At 39.7% G+C, this 17810-nt stretch overlaps 1 protein-coding gene across 1 annotated transcript in view; it reads right to left on the bottom strand.

Moving 5' to 3' along the window:
* STPG2 (sperm tail PG-rich repeat containing 2) overlaps positions 1 to 17810 on the bottom strand; it is a 3054419-nt gene that overhangs the window by 1770157 nt on the left and 1266452 nt on the right. The window lies entirely within an intron of this gene.

The following is a 17810-nucleotide window of genomic DNA, read 5'->3' as shown; positions in this document are numbered from 1 at the left end:
CACTCGTGACTAGTCGGCAGTCTGACTTGGAGTCAGCTTCTTTCATACTGTGGGTTCTATCTGTGAGCCAGTTTGCATCCCACCTAGTGATATAGGGGTTGATGCCTAGCTTAGTGAGTTTTTCTATGATTCCTGAGTGGGGAATGGTATCAAAGGCCTTGGCCAGATCAAGGTAGGCTGTATGAAACAATTTGCCTTCATCCACAGCTCTGGTGACTGACTCAAAGAAGTCGACAAAGTTGGGCAGGCATGATCTACCCTTCACAAAACCAAACTATGTGGGATCCAGAGTTTGGGAATTCCCTATATCTTTGTTTAGTAGGTCCATGATAATGCGTTCCATAGCTTTGCATATCAGACTCGTCAGGCTAATGGGGCGATAGTTCCCAGGGTCTGTAGTCGCTCCTCCTTTGTGCAGAGAGATGACTGCAGCAGTACACCATTCGGTAGGGACAATGCCTGAGATGAGGCTGTGACTGAACACAGCACACAGTTGAGGTGCCAGTTCACTCTGTAGTTCATGTAGAACACAGCCAAGGATATTGTCAGGTCCCATAGAAGCTATATTCTTGGCCTTGGACAGTGCTGTTTTAATCTGTGTAACAGTAATACTGGGTGCCTGGCAATCTACTGGTATTGTGATTGGTCCTTGGGGGGGGGGTAATGTTGGCACTAAATCTGTCAGCCAGTATATTGGCAATATCTGTTGGCTCGCTCGGTACAGGAGGTACCATTGTGCAGTAGCTCAGAGCAAATCTGGGTATTGCCATGGAGATTCTTTACATAACTATAGGAGGCCTTGTGGTTGTCTTTACTGTCTGCTGCAATTCTGTTTTCATAGCTAGCTTTAGAGGATTTGATGAGGGATCTCAACTTTTTGTTGAGGCTGATAAGGGAGTTTTTCCAGTCTTGGGACTTCACCTTATTCTGCATCAGTTTCCTCCTTCTGTTGTAGAGTTTGTTTATAGCAGAGGGCCACCATATTGGCTTCCTTTTTCTGGAGGAGAGCGTCTTGGTTCTATTGGGTATGGCGAGATCCATCCATTTGTGTACGTGTTCATACAGTGCATTGGTGCATGATTCGGCAGTCGTGCAATTATTCCCCATTTGCATGGGTGCAGTGAAGTTAGCCACCTCTGTTTTTAGGAGCCCAAAGTTAGCTTTGGAGAAGTTTTTCATGGTGGTTACCTTTGCGGGGGATGTGGATTTCCAAGGTGATTAGTTTTTGGTCGGATCTAACCAGAGAGGAGCTGACTACTGGTGTAGAGTGATGGTCTCCCATGTTAGTAATGACCAGCTCAAGGATGTTGCTACCTCTAATGGGGGTAAGAAGGAGCTGGTCCAGGGCACTGGAATTAATGAACTCCAGGAAATGTTGGGCAAGTGAATTGGTACATGAGTAGTTTTCCCAGTTAATGGAGGGGTAGTTGAAGTCACCTAGTATGAGAGTGTTAGGTTGGACCCTAATATTCTCCAGGGTGCTTAGGAACATGGAGTGTGAATCTTGCGACATGGTTAGGGACCTATAGCAGGCTACAACCTGAATCACTGTCTTACCCAGTGTTAGCTGCTCCTGAAGTATCTCTGATGCATTATGTTGGGCTACCAGTCTGGAGGTGTGTGCATCCTTTATGAATATGGGAACACCACCGCCTTTGGAGCTTCGGTCCAAGTTCTGGGGCCGAAAGGTGTGAAAAGAGTTATAGCCTGGTAGTGTAGGGGTGCTTTCTGCTGCCTTGAACCAGGTCTCTGTTACAGCACAAATGTTGATGTTCTCCATTTTAAGGAGTGCTTCAAGCGAGTGCATTTTGAGATTTAGACTTCTAGCATTGAATAGCATGACCCTCAGATTACATTTGTTTGTAGCTGTTACGGTGGTAATTTGGTCTTTGGAACACCACCTAAAAAAGGCACTATAAGGGTGGCAAGAGCCTTGGCCAGCATCCGGAAGCCCAGGGGTGGCAGGTGCAGGCCATCTCTGGCAAAGCATCGAGGTCTGTCAATCACGTCATCTCAGGCAGACAGATACTGGATCCCCTTAGAGTGACACCAGAAACTTAGCCAATTGCTGAAATCAATCACTTTCTGCTTGTACTATTGTATCATTTTGGGTGATGGTAGGATGCTGCTCAGGGCTAGGGTCATACCCGCCTGGCCTACATAATCCGAGAGCTCCTCCATTTCTCTTTTTATGTAGTCCACAGAGGTAAGTCTCAGGTCATTCACACCCACATGTACAATGGCTGAGTCATATTTGTACCTGTTGTTGAGGGACTTGAGTGTGTCTGTTATGTGGCAGATCCTGGCACCTGACAGCCAGCTGACTGCTACTTTCTCCTTATTCAACCTAGTGAGTGGGACATCAGTGTGCCTCACTATCGAGTCACCTATGACTAGTGTGTTGGGTATGCTGTTTTGCCTTAGGGGCTTTGGTTGAGTGGCACACTGTTTAGGAGAGTTATGCGTCTGTGATTAGTGTTGTGTTGTGGTGGTCGAGTTCGTTTCTGCCTTGGAAGTCTCTGCTGTTTGGGTAGATTTTTATTGAGAGCCTCCATGAAACTGGGTGTGTGAGTTTGTATTTTTATGTGAAGGCAGTGCTGGTGTGTGTTCTGGAGGGCTATGCGTTCCATGTGGTGTGGTGCAAGTGTTGACATTCTCCTCTTGACCAGCTGTTCAGGTCTTGGCTGGAGAGTGCGTGGCTTCCAATTTGGATATATAAGTGCATCTCACACAAGTCTGAGTGTTGGGAGCTAAGAGGAGAGGGTTGTCGGTGTACATGAGGCAGTTGCTACATTACCTCAGGATGCCCAAGTTCACCAGGTTAATAGGAGAAAGCACAGGGAACTGACCTTTAGACAATTGTAGAGGGGTGGGTATTAATAATAAGTACTGGAGCTGTTTCCTTGTAAAATGTTTAGATCTGATAGTACTTTTGTGTGCTACAATAATTGGTACAAGAAGTCTGGTAAAGTGCTAGACTAATAAGCTAGTAAAAGTGCAGGAGAGGAGAGAACTAGCAGATCTAAGGAAAAAATTGAAGAGCAGACTTTGGCACTGCTCAGAAGCTTACAAACTGTCCTGGATACAGCAAATCTGTATCTGGGCTAGACTAGTTCCAGGAAAGGTGGGAAATGAGCGCAAATGCAGGCTTTTAAACCAGAAAGTTGAAAGAGATGGTAAGAGAGAGAGCGGTCGATCAAGTGAAAAAGAAGTGTCTTTTTATGTTTCTGTCTGCATGTGTGCGTGAATGCCTGCATGAAAGCAGAGAGACTCTGTGTGTGTGTGTGTGTGTGTGTGTGTGTGTGTGTGTGTGTGTGTGTGTGTGTGTGTGTGTGTGTGTGTGTGTGCGTGAGAGAGAGATGGAGAGAGTGAGAGAGAAAGCGAGAGTGATGTTGTATGAGTGAATGCATGTATGTAAGCAGAGGAGACTGTCTGTGAGAGAGATCAAGAGAGAGTGAGACTGAATGTGTGTATGAAAGTAGCTGGAGACTGTGAGAGATTGAGAATGACGGTGAGACAGATCTTCTGTGAGTTGTGAGTAAATGTGTATGAAAGCAGAGGAGAATGTGTGCGTATATATATATATATATATATATATATATATATATATATATATATATATATATATATATATGTGTGTGTGTGTGTGTGTGTGAAAGCAGAAGAGACTGTGTATGTGTGTATGGGAGAGAGAATGGGCTGTATGTAAAATCGTTGTGTTTCACTTGCTTATTATTTTTTAAGCACTATATTATTATTTCATGTAAAATGCTTCCTCCAACACCATTAACATCTACTACAGCAAGTTTGAAACAAAAGGCGGAGGAACTATTTTACATTAAAAATATATAAAAAAAATATAGTACGTAAAAAAATAAATAAGCAAGTAAAACACAACAATTTTACAGGGAGTCCATTGTCTAAGTGCAATAATGCCTTCCAGGGTGTGTGTTAATGCATAATTAACACCCTTCCAGGGATGTAGATGCCCCCTGGGTGGGCATTAATTACACATTAATGCACACCCTGTCAGGCATTATTGTTTGCTTAGCATGTCAATAAAACTGCAAAAAACAGCTGTTAAAATCATGTGTATGCATCTGTTTTGTTTTAATAAATAACATTAAGAAAATTGACATATATGAGCCACTATTCACCAAAGCAAATCACGGTGGTTAAAATGTTTGACTTTTATGTAAAACTGTAATCTTTCTGTGTAATTTCTTTCCTTCCTAATGTAAAGAGCTGTGCCATGTAAATGAATGTAGGCAACAGCCTGAAAATGGAGCTTAACTCCAAGCCTTTATCCTCCCTGGCTTGTTAAAAAAACAGTCAGTAGGAGCCCATATTAGGGCATTATTCATTGTGCTAGCTTGTTCCAAAATTAAATACGCAACAGTCTTACCATTTCTGTGAAATGTGTGTTTTATTTAAAAAATAAATAAGTACAATCCAGAAAAGACAGAGAGAAGATGTAATGTTTTTGGCCAGGTAAAATTAACCTGAAGTTCACACAGAAAATATCTAGAGTGAATATTTTAACTCTGAAACTCTATTTTGAAAAATATCAAAAACAAACTTCTATTGTATTCTCTTCTGAAGTAATAAAATATTAGTTTTAAAGGTGATAGCTGTCCTTTTCTTATTTTTCCTGATGTATTGCTTGATAACACACATACAGTAAATATGCCTCTCAGAGATATCTGCAAGTGTCTGGGGTTATAGGTTCTGCTGATAATGTTGGGGCAAAATCAGTAATCACTATTTAAGACATGCAGTAGGTTGGAAATGAGAAAAGCTGGCCTTGTAATAATTATATTCATGCATAAGAATACAATTAAGACTGTTATACCAAGGGTCTTCCATACAAATGTTATCTTTAGTTAGCCTTGCGCTGCTATACAGATGGCAACCACCACAAAATAGTATCAAAAACTTCCTGACAACTTTGAAAGCTGCTAGACAGTTCACGCTGCCACACATACAAAAAAAATGTGGCAGAGAAAGGTATCTAACAGCATTTAAAGCTGTTTTATTAGAGGCGTGCTTGCTTTTGAATGCCCTTTGTATAGCAGCTTTTAACATTTTAACTTCAGACTTAATATGCACTCTCAAAATGAATTTCAAGAAGTTCATCTCTTGATCTCTGTTCATGACATGAATTTCTTCAAATTCGTTTATTGAATAAACAGGTTAAGGTTACACACCCAATCATAATATTCTGTGTCACACATTGGCTATAGCTTATCAGGCAAATTTGTGAAAATAAAACAAAACCTTTATTAAAACATAGTATATATTTGATGTAGGCTTCTACTTTGCACATTTTATAAATCCAGTACCACATCCTATATTGCTGGATGTACTTCCTGGTTTAAGAGTCTAAGCTCAAGTGATTGACACTATTCATTTAAATAAAAATCAAACCATGACAACCAATTGTCATGTGTGCCTTTCTGTTTACATACTTAATGGTACTTAACCATTCCTACCAGAGCAAATGTTTAGTGGAGCAAAAAAAAAAACATTCAATAATGTATCATGAAACTTAACATTTCCAGTAGCCAAAGAAATACATGCCATTGAATTGCTTTATTTGAAATGCAAACAAAAAATAAGAAAGAATTTTTCTAAGAGCGACAAAAACAGTAATAATAAAATAAATGCCCTCTAGAGGACAGTAGCTCCCAATGACATTGAACAACATTGTTAAAAAAATTAAACATTCAACAATGGAGTAAACACATGCTTTTGTGCACAAAGCCCTTGACCAATAAATCATCCAAAAGTAAAAAGCAACTGCAAGACAGATGTCCTCATACAACTAGGCAAGGTTACGGAAATTGGGGAGGCATGCCTGAAGAAAGGAAAATGGGCCAAGCCAAATTACAGCAAGATAGCAATTCATTATCAGACCTTTCCTGGTACTGGTATGCTTCACAAGTAACAAAAGTACAGTAAATTCCCAGCCATCTGACAATAAGAGATCTCACTTAATTAACAGCATTCAGGGAAAAAAACTGCATTGTTTTACTTTTCAGTGCACATTTATATGACTTCTACTTTCTTCAGAATGCAAAAAGAACTTAACCTTGTACTTTATGCAGATCATGACATTTAAAACTGTGCCATGCACCTTATTTATACAGTGCATTGTTGAAGTCTTTATTCTAGTAGATGGCAAATGTTCATACACAGTCTTTTTCAGTCCTCTGTTTGGGTTACAAAAATAATTACAAATACACTAACATAGTGTATCCCTTTGGTGGTGTTTGTTAAAACTCTTTGACACATAACATTTACCTGTAATGGGATGGCTAAAACTATCAGTGAAACACAACTGGAATACCCAATGGTAACTACTGTTAGAATGCCAAGTTTTGCTTTTACAGTATATACAAACAAAATCAAGAATTCTTTTAAAAATTCTCAATGCTAAATAAATGGACTTGAGTTTCAGCAGCAAAGTATTAAGTTAAGGCAGCAACTTTATAGAAAACTCCAATTAGATCTTTTGCTGCATGCTGAAAAATTTAAGGTACTGAGCATTGATTTAAATGTCTAGCTACCCAAGACAAACAGGGAAGATGTCACTGAAAACCTGCTGTTACAAAGTGAGTTCATGTGGCAGTGTAAAAAGCCTACAAAAAGCCAGAGTACAGATGTTTAACTGTTCCAAAGCTCAGATAAAGGAACATGCTATAAATTCATATTGATTAGCTCACAGAAAGCACAAAATAAACTGTACCAGACCAGAAGAGATTAGATTTCTTCCACAAATTACATAACTACATATATGTGTATGTACGTGTATGTGTGTGTTTGTGTGCGTCTGTGTCTGTATCAGTGTCTGTGTAGCAAGAGACAGAGATTAACTATAGTTACGCGCACACACACACACACACACACACACACACACACACACGCACACACGCACAGACGCACACACGCACACACATGCACAAGCACACAAACACACACACACTACACATATAAAGGTTAAAACAGTTTACAGTAATGCTCATTTTTGATACGTGAATGTTTGTTTTATCTGTAGACCATACATCACACAAGCAGAAACAATAAAAGAAATATAACATGATGTGCAGGCTTCATTAAAGAACACTCAGAATAGTAATGCATATGCCCTGCTGCCTTGTTTAACAAAATAAATGTTTAGTAAGTCATTTAATCATTATTTCCTGTTGTATAAACAATATTACATGTAAAAATGTAAGACTGGCTTACTAAATGGGCCCAGAATGCCACTATGCTGAAATGACCTTCACTATCTGTGCAATAGTATCTTAATATTTTTTTTCTGTTTATTTTTATTTTTGCTCACTCTACAGTTCTGTTAAGTTGAGTTATTAGGACAAAGTTTACTCTACAAGGATAAAACCTGTAGCAACTAAAACGACTAATTCATCACTGCTATTTGGAATGTTATGCTCACACCGTGTGAGGTAGCTGTTTGTGTGTGTCCTAAATACAATGACTTTGCCCGTCCTCCAGGTAGGCCCAGAGGGCAGTGTAGGTAATAATAACCCATCTGTTCACTAGTAGAAACTAGCAAACTTCTAATGAAGACAGATGTGGGTCACCCTGTTCAGGCTAGCTGCAGGGTGCTAATGAAACCACCTAATGGTCACTACCTGCCACTTTTGACTGATTGATGACCAAAAGGGATGAACTTGAAAGCAGAGGCTGGGATTTCACTTGCTCATTACTCATTCTGGAACACCTCCATTCCTTGCTCAACCCGTCTGCTTGTCTTTCTTGCTCCTGAAAAATACTGCTGCTAGTTTTACCCTTCAAGTCCCTTGCAATAACCTTGCTGCAGCATTTTATGCACTCTTCCTAAAGTTTCCTGCATGGTGACCTTAAAACATATAAGTTATATAAGGGCACAGACATCAGAAAATGTAATTGCTTTACACGGTAAAAAAATAACCTAAAGAATAAACACAAGCTAAGTCAATATCACTAGTTAGTACAACAAAACAAGATGATATTTCTGTGTTCTTTTAGATAATAAAGTAGTATAGCCACAGATTTTCTAGAATGACAAACACATAACAGAGTTAAAAATACTGCTGATAAATGCAGAATTAAAACATTTTCAAGAAAATCAGCAACATCTATGAAAAATGGTCCAGTCTTGTAGGGCAACAGCAGACAATAGTTTAAGTCAAACATTATCCAGAAAGAATTAACCTATAATTAGAATGGTGACTTTGGTCATTACAGGTGAATCAAGCAAAAGCATGCGTTTGCCTAGTGCTTGTATAAAATAAATATGCATATGTCAGTGCCAAATGACAGCTTGCAGTGGTGGGGGACTGTCAGAATATATGTCAGCCATACTTTTAAGAAAATGTTGAATAAGGCATTAAATAAGTACAAGAGCAAAGGAAATGATAGTTATGTATTGACCATAATGACATATCTGCATGAGCAGGTCCATCCTCAGTAACAGCAAAATCAGGCAATAGGCAGCTCAGCATCTAAAGCTTTCCAATGCTACTGGGCCCTCCATTTTTATCACAATGCTCTTCATGAAGACCTTTTTCCTGAGAGCTCTGGCATGCCAAGCTAAGTGGGCAAAACATAAAAGCAGAACTCTAGAAAGAGTCAGAAAGAGGAGGAGAAAGGTAGACATATACATTATTGAGGATGGATATGCTTATACTGATCTATCACTGTGGTAAGTGCATAACATTTGTTGTCATTACAAGGAAGTCCATCCTCAGTAATAGCTATACAGAGTCACAGCCTAAAATCCTCTGTGGAAGATACCTCTGATTACTGTAGCCCAAAAGAAGACATGGACATACTGATTACATCCAGTTTACAATGTTTAGCAAATGTATTTAATGATGCACATGTGGCTGCTGCACAAATATTATCGAAGGCTGCATTACAAAAAAAAGCATGAGAGGTAGCCATCCTCCTATAAAGAGTGCTCTAAGATTAGGGCACAATGACTTATTGTATGTTTCATAACAGAACTTGATAGATTCAGTAACTGTTTTGCTAAAGAAAGAAAGAAAGAAACAAATGGTAATCTTTTCTAATAGATTGTATTGTTTCCAAATAAAATCTAAGCTGCCTGTGCACATCCACACAGTGCATCAAATATTAACCTCTGTTGGAATAATTGGTAAAAACTGTAAATAAACATAAGCATAGGATTTAATGTCATCTGGCAGAAATCCGCTCTGGATGTAAAAATAATGCACTAGCCAAGCACCTTGCTCTGCACAAAAGACACACAGGTTTCAAGTTTCAAATAATGGATCACATAAACATGAGTGAACTTGAAGGAGACATCCTGAATATGCTGGAAAAAGTGAGCTCATGTGACAATTAAATGTGAACCTTTTCAGGAAGCCTGGACTAAACTACTACTGTTCACTTAAAAGTGCACTGGAACTTAGAAAATTGCCACATTGTTTACATGGCTAATTTTATTTTATTTTATTCTTCCAGTTGATTTTAAATATCACGGCAAATAATTTTTAATAGAAGTGTATATTTTGTTTCTATCATCATACATACTTTCTTCTTTTTCTTTTTTTCACTATATTTGAAATGATGTTTAATAAAAAAAATATTAGCTAATTATACAATAATATTTTTGTAGATAGTTTCTTGGGGTTCTTGTACACAGACCTGAAGAAGTCTAGAAGGACGAAAACAATCCTTGTTAACAACAGGCTATGGAAATAAAATATGGTTTTCACAATGGATTTTTTGCATGCAAAATGTCTATGTATATATTTATATATATATTTAGATTGCCAAATGGTCTACGTTTTTTATATATTTCCAACCATGTAGCATCAGGACAACTAGTTTGCAGTGACAAGCACTGTCCCCATAGTTGCAAACTGTATTCTCCTGACACTGATTGATATTCTCACTCCAGCTGTCTACGCAATAAAAAAGGGTCTGTTGCCATAGATATGAACTTTCCTACTGTCTCCGATACCAGCTTGGTGGATATGGGCAACCTGAGGCAATGTAGAAATTGGCTCATATTTACTGACAACCAGTTCATTCTCAAACAAACTGATATGGTATGTGAGAGATGTATTTACACAATGTCACTGGAGGCAAAGCTGTCACATAAAAGTACTCTTAATGTCAATAAGGTTGCCAGTAGTACACACACTGCACCCATCATGCACAGTTCAAAGCAGACATACTGACCTACATATACTGAGGCACTTCCTAAACCACAAAGACCTCCTAGAAGAAGTACACATAACAAATACCCTCAGCAGCCCCAAATGCACTTTCAAAACAACACCCACATCAGCACATAGAGTTACATCTCATGGAGCCTCTACCTCTAAGCCCATAAGCCAAGCCACCGCACAATCCAACATTCTAGTCATTGGAGACTCCATCCTGAGACACACAGATGTTCCTCTCACCAGGCTGAGTAAGGAGAAAGTCATGGTCAGCTGCTTATCAGGAGCTAGGATCCACCACATTAGGCATGCACTCAGGTCATTAGACACTATTACCAACATGACTCAGTCATATTCCATGTGGGAGTAAATGACCTGAGACATACCTCCCTAGACTATATAAAGAGAGACATAATGGAGCTCTTGGAATATGTATCTCAGGCTAGTATGAGTCTAGCATTGAGCAGTATTTTACCCTCTCCAAGGATGATGCCACAACATGAACAAAAGATGACTGTCTTTAATAATTGGCTTAGTTTCTGGTGTCATTCTAAGAGGTGCAATATTTGTCAACATGGAAGGAGATTATCAACAGACCATGCTGCTTTGCCAGAGATGGCCTGCACCTCTCCCCTCTGGGCTTTCAGATATTAGCTAAAACATTGTCTTCCCCCATAATGCCTATTTTAGGCAATGCCAAATTGAAAGTACTTCTGACATAGCAAATCAAAACCAACAAAATCTAAAGGTATTACTTACTGCTCAATGCTAGGAGTCTAAACAAAAAGCTTTACTCCCTAGAAGCTCTCTTTACCCTAGAGAATGCTGACTCCTGTCTGGTCACTGAGAAATGGTTTAAAGCCACGAAGGGCACACCAACAGTGCTAGGTTATAATTCCTTCTACACATTTAGGCCAGCTACTTCACAGGCAGGGACTAAAGGTGGAGGTGTCTCTCTTTACATACAAAATAAATAAACTTTAAGGCTGGCCAAACAAGATAATGCACTTGAGCTGCTCCATGTTCAAACCACAATAGGCAAAATCCAATACCACTCCCTTGCAAGCTATAGGTCCCCCTCTCTGACCCAGGAAACCCATACCATATTTATGGGTGACTTTAATTACCCCACTATTAACTGGGAATCCTATATGACACCAAACATACATGCAAAGAGATTCTTGGATTTTGTAAAGACAAACTCCCTGGACCAGATAGTCAATACACCAACCAGGGGTACAATCATAATGGATCTGGTCCTCACTAATATGGGGGAGTGTTGCACACCACCTACTGTAATGCCTTCCCTGGTAAGGTCAGACCACAAAATGGTCTCCTTTAAAGTAAAAATAAAAACTGGACCCCCAGCTAAACCTGGAATATTCAAGAACTATTCTAAGGCTACCCTTCACCTATTCAGTGAGAACCTGGCAAAATGTCAAGCCCCCATAAACCCTGAGAACACTGCTGCCTATGCAGAACTGTTCACAGAAACCCTGTACAAGCATGTTAATAGCTGCATACAGGCAGGTGTACCCACCAGGAAAAAGTACAGAACTAACTCAAAAAACAGGTTTCCTCAGAGGGAGAAGAGCACCCAGTGGTATATCTCAGTCATATGCTCCAACCCAGGAAGGAATGCTATGTAGCTGTAGAAAAGGAATGTCTAGCCATAATGTGGGCACTGCAGAAACTTCAGCCTTATCTGTATGGAACAAACTTCACTGTAGTTACAGATTACAATCACCTAACATGGTTAAACAGAGCCAGCCAGCAAAATGCCAAGTTGCTAAGATGGAGCCTAGGTATGCAAGCATATGATATGTCAGTGTAGCACTGCAGTGGGATTAGCAATGTCAACGCAGATGGGCTCTCAAGACAGGGAATGGAGTAAGGTATTCCCAGATAGGCAACCCACTCAAGCAACGTTTCCCGAGGGTCACTTGAAAAACTAGCTTGAGTTTTTTTTTTTTGGGGGGGGGGAGGTGTCACAAAAGGAAATATTGCCAGCCCAGCTATCTGGAATTTTGTAGTTATATGTCATTTGCGAATATCAGCAGGATGCAATTGCTTGTGCTGCCACTATATTACAACTATATGTCATATTGTATAGATGTATGCTGATGAGATATTTTTATACACTATTGTAATTGTTTAGATATATGTATTTTAACAGGAGGTTAACTTACAAAACTTAAGAATAGTTGAGATTGAAGTACTTTATTGCTGGGCCATAAACAAGAGATGTTATTTTTCAGTTTCAGTCAACAGGAGACAGGATGTCTACACTAGGGGATTCTCTGTGTTGCCTTGAAATAGAGATAATTACTAGGCTTGAGTTGTAGAAGTGTTTTATTGTGTTATGACTTCCAATATCTGCAAACATCTGAAGACTATGGATTTTCACATGGAGATGTTAAATGCTAGCAGTTTCTAACAATGTTTTTTTTAAGCCTGGGAACTGAAGGCAGGTGACAAAAAGTGATGTCATGCTGCAAGTATACCAGCAGTAGTATTTGATATTAATTTAAGAACTCTCTGAAAGAGTGACTGTGCATTTTGTATTTGTCTTTGAGCTGACAGCATCAGCTGGGAAAAACCCACTCGCCACACTTGCCTTGCTGTAAATAAGTTAACTAGGTTACAGTAATTTCTTTTAGATTCAGTAAGGAATATAATAAAGATTACTTTAGACGTTTTCTGTATTTATTTGAGACTGTCCTGCAATGTTGTTTTAAATATTTCCTGTGATTTTGAACTCCAAAGTCACTGTGAATACATATTTAGTATTGCCTTGTTCTTTTATTATTTACTATTAAATAGATTTAAACCTATCTTTGTGGCTGATATTTGTTATTTGTGAGATATATTAAATGTGGTGCTGCGGTAGCATTGTCGCCTCACAGTAAGATGCTGTCCGGTTCGATTCTCAGCTAGAGCGTCTTCTGGGTGGAGACATGCGTGAATGGGCGTGCCTTTGTTGGAGGTTGTGCATCAGGACTGGCAACTCGGCACGTAAAAATCAACTGCCAATCATTAGCGGACCGGAGTTCTGCTGTGGCGACCCCTAACTGGGAAAAGCCGAAAGACACAACAACATTAAATCTCTGAGAGTACTTGCATATTTATTTGGTACCACTGTGCAGGCCACTCCTAACAGCCTTGCTCTTGGTCAAACTACCCTTTGGATTAATAGTAACATTACACAGTAGGATTGGACACCCTTTGTTAAGGGCCTTAAAGTAGCTGATAAGGGGTTCTGGTGGCAGTGATAACTACCTTATAGTCTGGCCAAAAGGGGGCATAGCTAGTAAACCTGTACCAGCCTTTCCCAGGTGTGTGTGTGTGTGTGTGTGTGTGTGTGTGTGTGTGTGTGTGTGTGTGTGTGTGTGTGTGTGTGTGTGTGTGTGTAAAACAAATCTCCAAGAGTGTGTTTGTCAGCGGGTCTATATTAGAAGATCGAAACTCCAAAAGAGTGAACGCTCTTTAATCAAACTCTAATACTCAAAACCACAGAATATCGAAGGTACGGAACAGTGTTTTTTTTTTTATTCCCAGGGAAAAAAATCACTGGATTGTTGTTGGGACTTTGCCGTTTCCTCCACTGTGGTGCAATCTCGGAGTTGGTATATTTAACTCATTAACGCCGAGTATCTTCAGAGGGCGTATCTAAGGTTACATCCAAGCGCTCCCTGAGGTGATAGCTATCCTTGTACATTACACCCAAGTGTCATCTGGTAGCGTGACTGTCTTTACAAGCACAGTTTAACTCCACTGCTGAAAACTAAGTTGAAAAGATACCTAAACTTTGTTAAGTACCTTTTCAACTTTATTTTCACAGTGGAGTTGATGATAGTTTACATAGGGTTTTTTTGAGAAAATCAGCTTTCTGTAGCTGTAATCTCTCACAGCTAGCCAATTTTGTCAGCATTGCATTTTAAAGAGCCACTCTCTCGTTTTGTAAAAAGCCCTGTATGCCTTGGCCCAAATCTGAAACACTCACACCCACTCAGTAAATGACCTCCATTGTTCGTGACATCCCTAATGAATTTCCAACAGTCCCACCCATGGCATTCCATTTCTTTATAAATTTTTTATAAATTTCTGCATACCTTAATTCCAGTACTGTTTTACTTCCCTCTAAAATAAGACATTCAGAGCTTCAATTCTCAGCTTCCCACAGTGCTCCATACTTCAATCTGAGTGTTTTCACAAGGCAAACTATTTTAGGGAATTTACTGTAAAGTGCCAAAAGTTCCAGAGCAACTATTGCTAAAATGCAGCTGCCATGGCAGCAGTAGGTATCTTCACAGAATGGCAATTTCTGCCACTGTAGACCAATGCTGTTGCTTACAGTATTCTTAATATTTATTTCTCTGTCCAGCTGCTTTCAAAGCATTTTTGTTAAACTGCATATTTTGCAGTGTTTTTCTTGCTGATTTTATTCAGCCCCTGATTGCCAGTAGACTTTATTGATTCAGTGCATACCCTCCGTACACTCTGCAGAACCCATGCAAGATTTGACGATTCTCTTTTTGTCTCCTGCAAAGCTTCTGCTACTACAGATATTGTGTTCCTTTCCCTTTCCTGTTCTTTTAACACTACAGATGAATCAAATAATCAAATAAATGCTCATCAAAGCAAAACAGTCACACTTAAGTAAAGGCAATGGAAAACAATAGCTGTACCTATGTGAAGCTTTCCTGCTCAACAGTTCTGCACAGTGGAGGCATATTTAAATGCCAGATATTTGCTTTACTTTATGCACGCTGTTTGGACAAGGTCCAACCTACCAGATTGACCACTACTTTATAATATTGCTGCTGCAATGTATATTTAGCAGCCGTGCTGTGCCACAACATGTAAGCTGTACATATGTGTGTTGGGTGGGGTGGCATTCTACATTTCCCGTTTTCTCAGAAATGACACATTAATTAATGAATACATTTTATTTGCAGATATGTAGTATTGACAGCAGCAAGGCATAAGTTCATAGATTCCAAAGCAATGAGTTATTGGTGATGAGGTTCTAGCTGCTGGTACGAATCATTCAGGCAGGATTTTTTTTTATTTTTCTCATTTGTCGGTAAACTGCACTCAAACAGGTCCAGCTGATTGAAGCACGCAACCCAATTGGTTGTAAAAGTAACTTGTCCTTTCTGTTACTTTCTGTTATTTCTTCCGTTTTTTTTTGTGCAACAATACTATAGCTAAAGACTGTACAAATAATCACAGAATGTCCATTTTTTTGCCCCATCCCTTTTGTCCCATATTTTAGAAACTTCTGGTTTTCCAGAAAATAAGTAAGAAATAAGTAATGATGAAGCTAGACAATAATGAGCAGACATTGGAGTGTCAGACATTAGACCCCTCAGACAATTCCCTTCTTGCTGTGCTTAATTTAATTAATTGAATTAAGTACAGCTGCTGATTGAATCTTGAATCTAGAAAGGAGATTGCATCACACATTAAAATTATGGTGGCTTATAATGCATTAGTAGAGAAATGCAGAAGAGATCCAGAATGAATGGGGTAGGAGCCTGAGAAATAATTTACAGAGCAACAATGGTAAGGCATGTACCTGGGTCAAAGGCATGTTATGAAGGAAATGTAAAATGCACATACTGGGAAGTGTTAAGAAAGGGTAGTTTAGGGAAATCTTTCATTCTGGTGCTTGTGCATACATCAGCATTTTATTGAAGGGACAAAACACAACACAGCCACCAAAGCTCTCAAGCTTACTGGTCCTGTATAGAATATATGTCCAAAATTCCAACAAAAATGACAGGACTCGGAGACAGCTGCAGGATCCAGTACAAAAAGTTTAATAGACACAAGCGCTTTCGTGGGTAACCCCAGTTCATCAGATGTCAATATAAAATAACATCAGTTCTACCCCCTTCTTTTATACATACCCCTCCTACGTCACCTCCTGTATGTATAAAAGAAGGGGTAGAACCAATGCTATTTTATATTGACATCTGATGAAGAGGGATTACTCACAAAAGCACTTGTGTCTATTAAACTTTTTGTACTGGATCCTGCAGCTGTCTCCGAGTCCTGTCATTTTTGTTGGAATTTTATTGAAGGGGTCACTTGGGTGAATGCTTCATTTTGGTGACTGCACATACTAAGAATTATTACTGAAGGGTCGTTTGGGTAAATATTTTATTTGGGTGATTATGCATATTTCAGCATTTTACTGAAGTGGTCAGTTGGTTGAATGTTTCATTTTGGTGCATGTGTATATCTGGACATAGTAATGAAGATGTTGCTTGGTGAAATAATTCATTGTGTATCAGGAAAGTGCTTTTGCATACATGGTTAGACTGCTGAAGTGACTGCTGAGCAAAATATTTTAAAGGTTCATAGGTTCATAGGATGATACTAAGCTATTGGTCCAGAGGCCATTATAAGCCTAGCCGAAAATGTGGTGGTCAAAAGTCAGGTTGTTATCAACCTGGGTGCCCAAGTCCCTCGCAACTGATTGCATGCTTAGTACATTGCTATTAATGTGATAATTAGTGGGCATGACATTTTCCCCAAAGGGGATAATGATGCATTTCTTGGCATTCAGTTTGAGGCCATGCTTCTGGCACCAGTTATTAGTCTGGGCAATGCTCTCTTAGAGGATGTTCACATCACTAGAGGAATTTAAGACAGCACTCAGCTTGCAGTCATCTGCAAACTTGGTCAGCCACAGATCACTGGTTTTGGATTGCACCTCAGAAAAGTATATCCAAAACAGCAGAGGCCCCAAGACTGATCCTTGGGGGTACACCGTTCATTAGGGATCTACTACTAGAGGTGGCTTCCCCTACTTTGACTGAATGGGTTCTACAGTGAGCAAGTTAGCTACCCATCTGGTAACATATGGGTTGATGCCTATCTGGGAGAGTTTATCTGCTATACCTGAGTGGGGAATAGTGTCAAAGGCTTTGGCTAGGTCAAGGTAGGTGGTGTGCACCATCTTTCCCTCATCCAAGGCTTTGGTGACTGTTTCAAAAAAGTTGACCGAGTTTAACAGGCATGAGCTCCCTTTGACAAAACCAAACTGTGTGGGGTCAAGCATTTAGTGATTGCCAATGTCCTTATTTATAAGGTCCATGATAATGCATTCCATGGCCTTGCAGATCAGGCTAGTTAGTCTGATGGGCCTATAATTGCCTGAGTCAGTGGATACTCCACCTTTGTGTAGAGGGATGACAATGGCTGTCCTCCATTCAGCTGGGATGAAGCCGGTGCTCAGACTTCGGTTGAATAGGGTGTCTAATGGAGCTGAAAGCTCATGCCTGAGTTCATGTAGGATATAGCCAGGGATGCTATTGTGTCCCATGGAGACTGAATTTTTTGCCTTTGAGAGGGCATTGAAGACCTGCTCCCTGGTGATGAGGGGAGAGGGCAGGTGCGGGGGATATCCTGGTTTACTGATGGGGCGGGACAAGGGAATGAAGTTTTCACTGAACCTGTCTCCCAGCAGGTTGGCTATATCTATGGCATTTGTGTATGTGGTGTTATTGACCACCAGTTCAGAGCAGATTTGGGTGTTGCCTTTGAGATTGCAGAAATATGTGAAGAAGGCCTTGTTATTGTCCTTGGTGAATGTGGCCA

Source organism: Protopterus annectens, chromosome 3.part1 (assembly GCF_019279795.1).
Source record: "Protopterus annectens isolate FY-2018-M chromosome 3.part1, PAN1.0, whole genome shotgun sequence".
In the NCBI taxonomy this organism is placed as follows: domain Eukaryota; kingdom Metazoa; phylum Chordata; order Ceratodontiformes; family Protopteridae; genus Protopterus; species Protopterus annectens.
The sequence above is the reverse complement of the archived record's forward strand: the minus strand, read 5'-3'. Positions and strand labels throughout refer to the sequence as shown.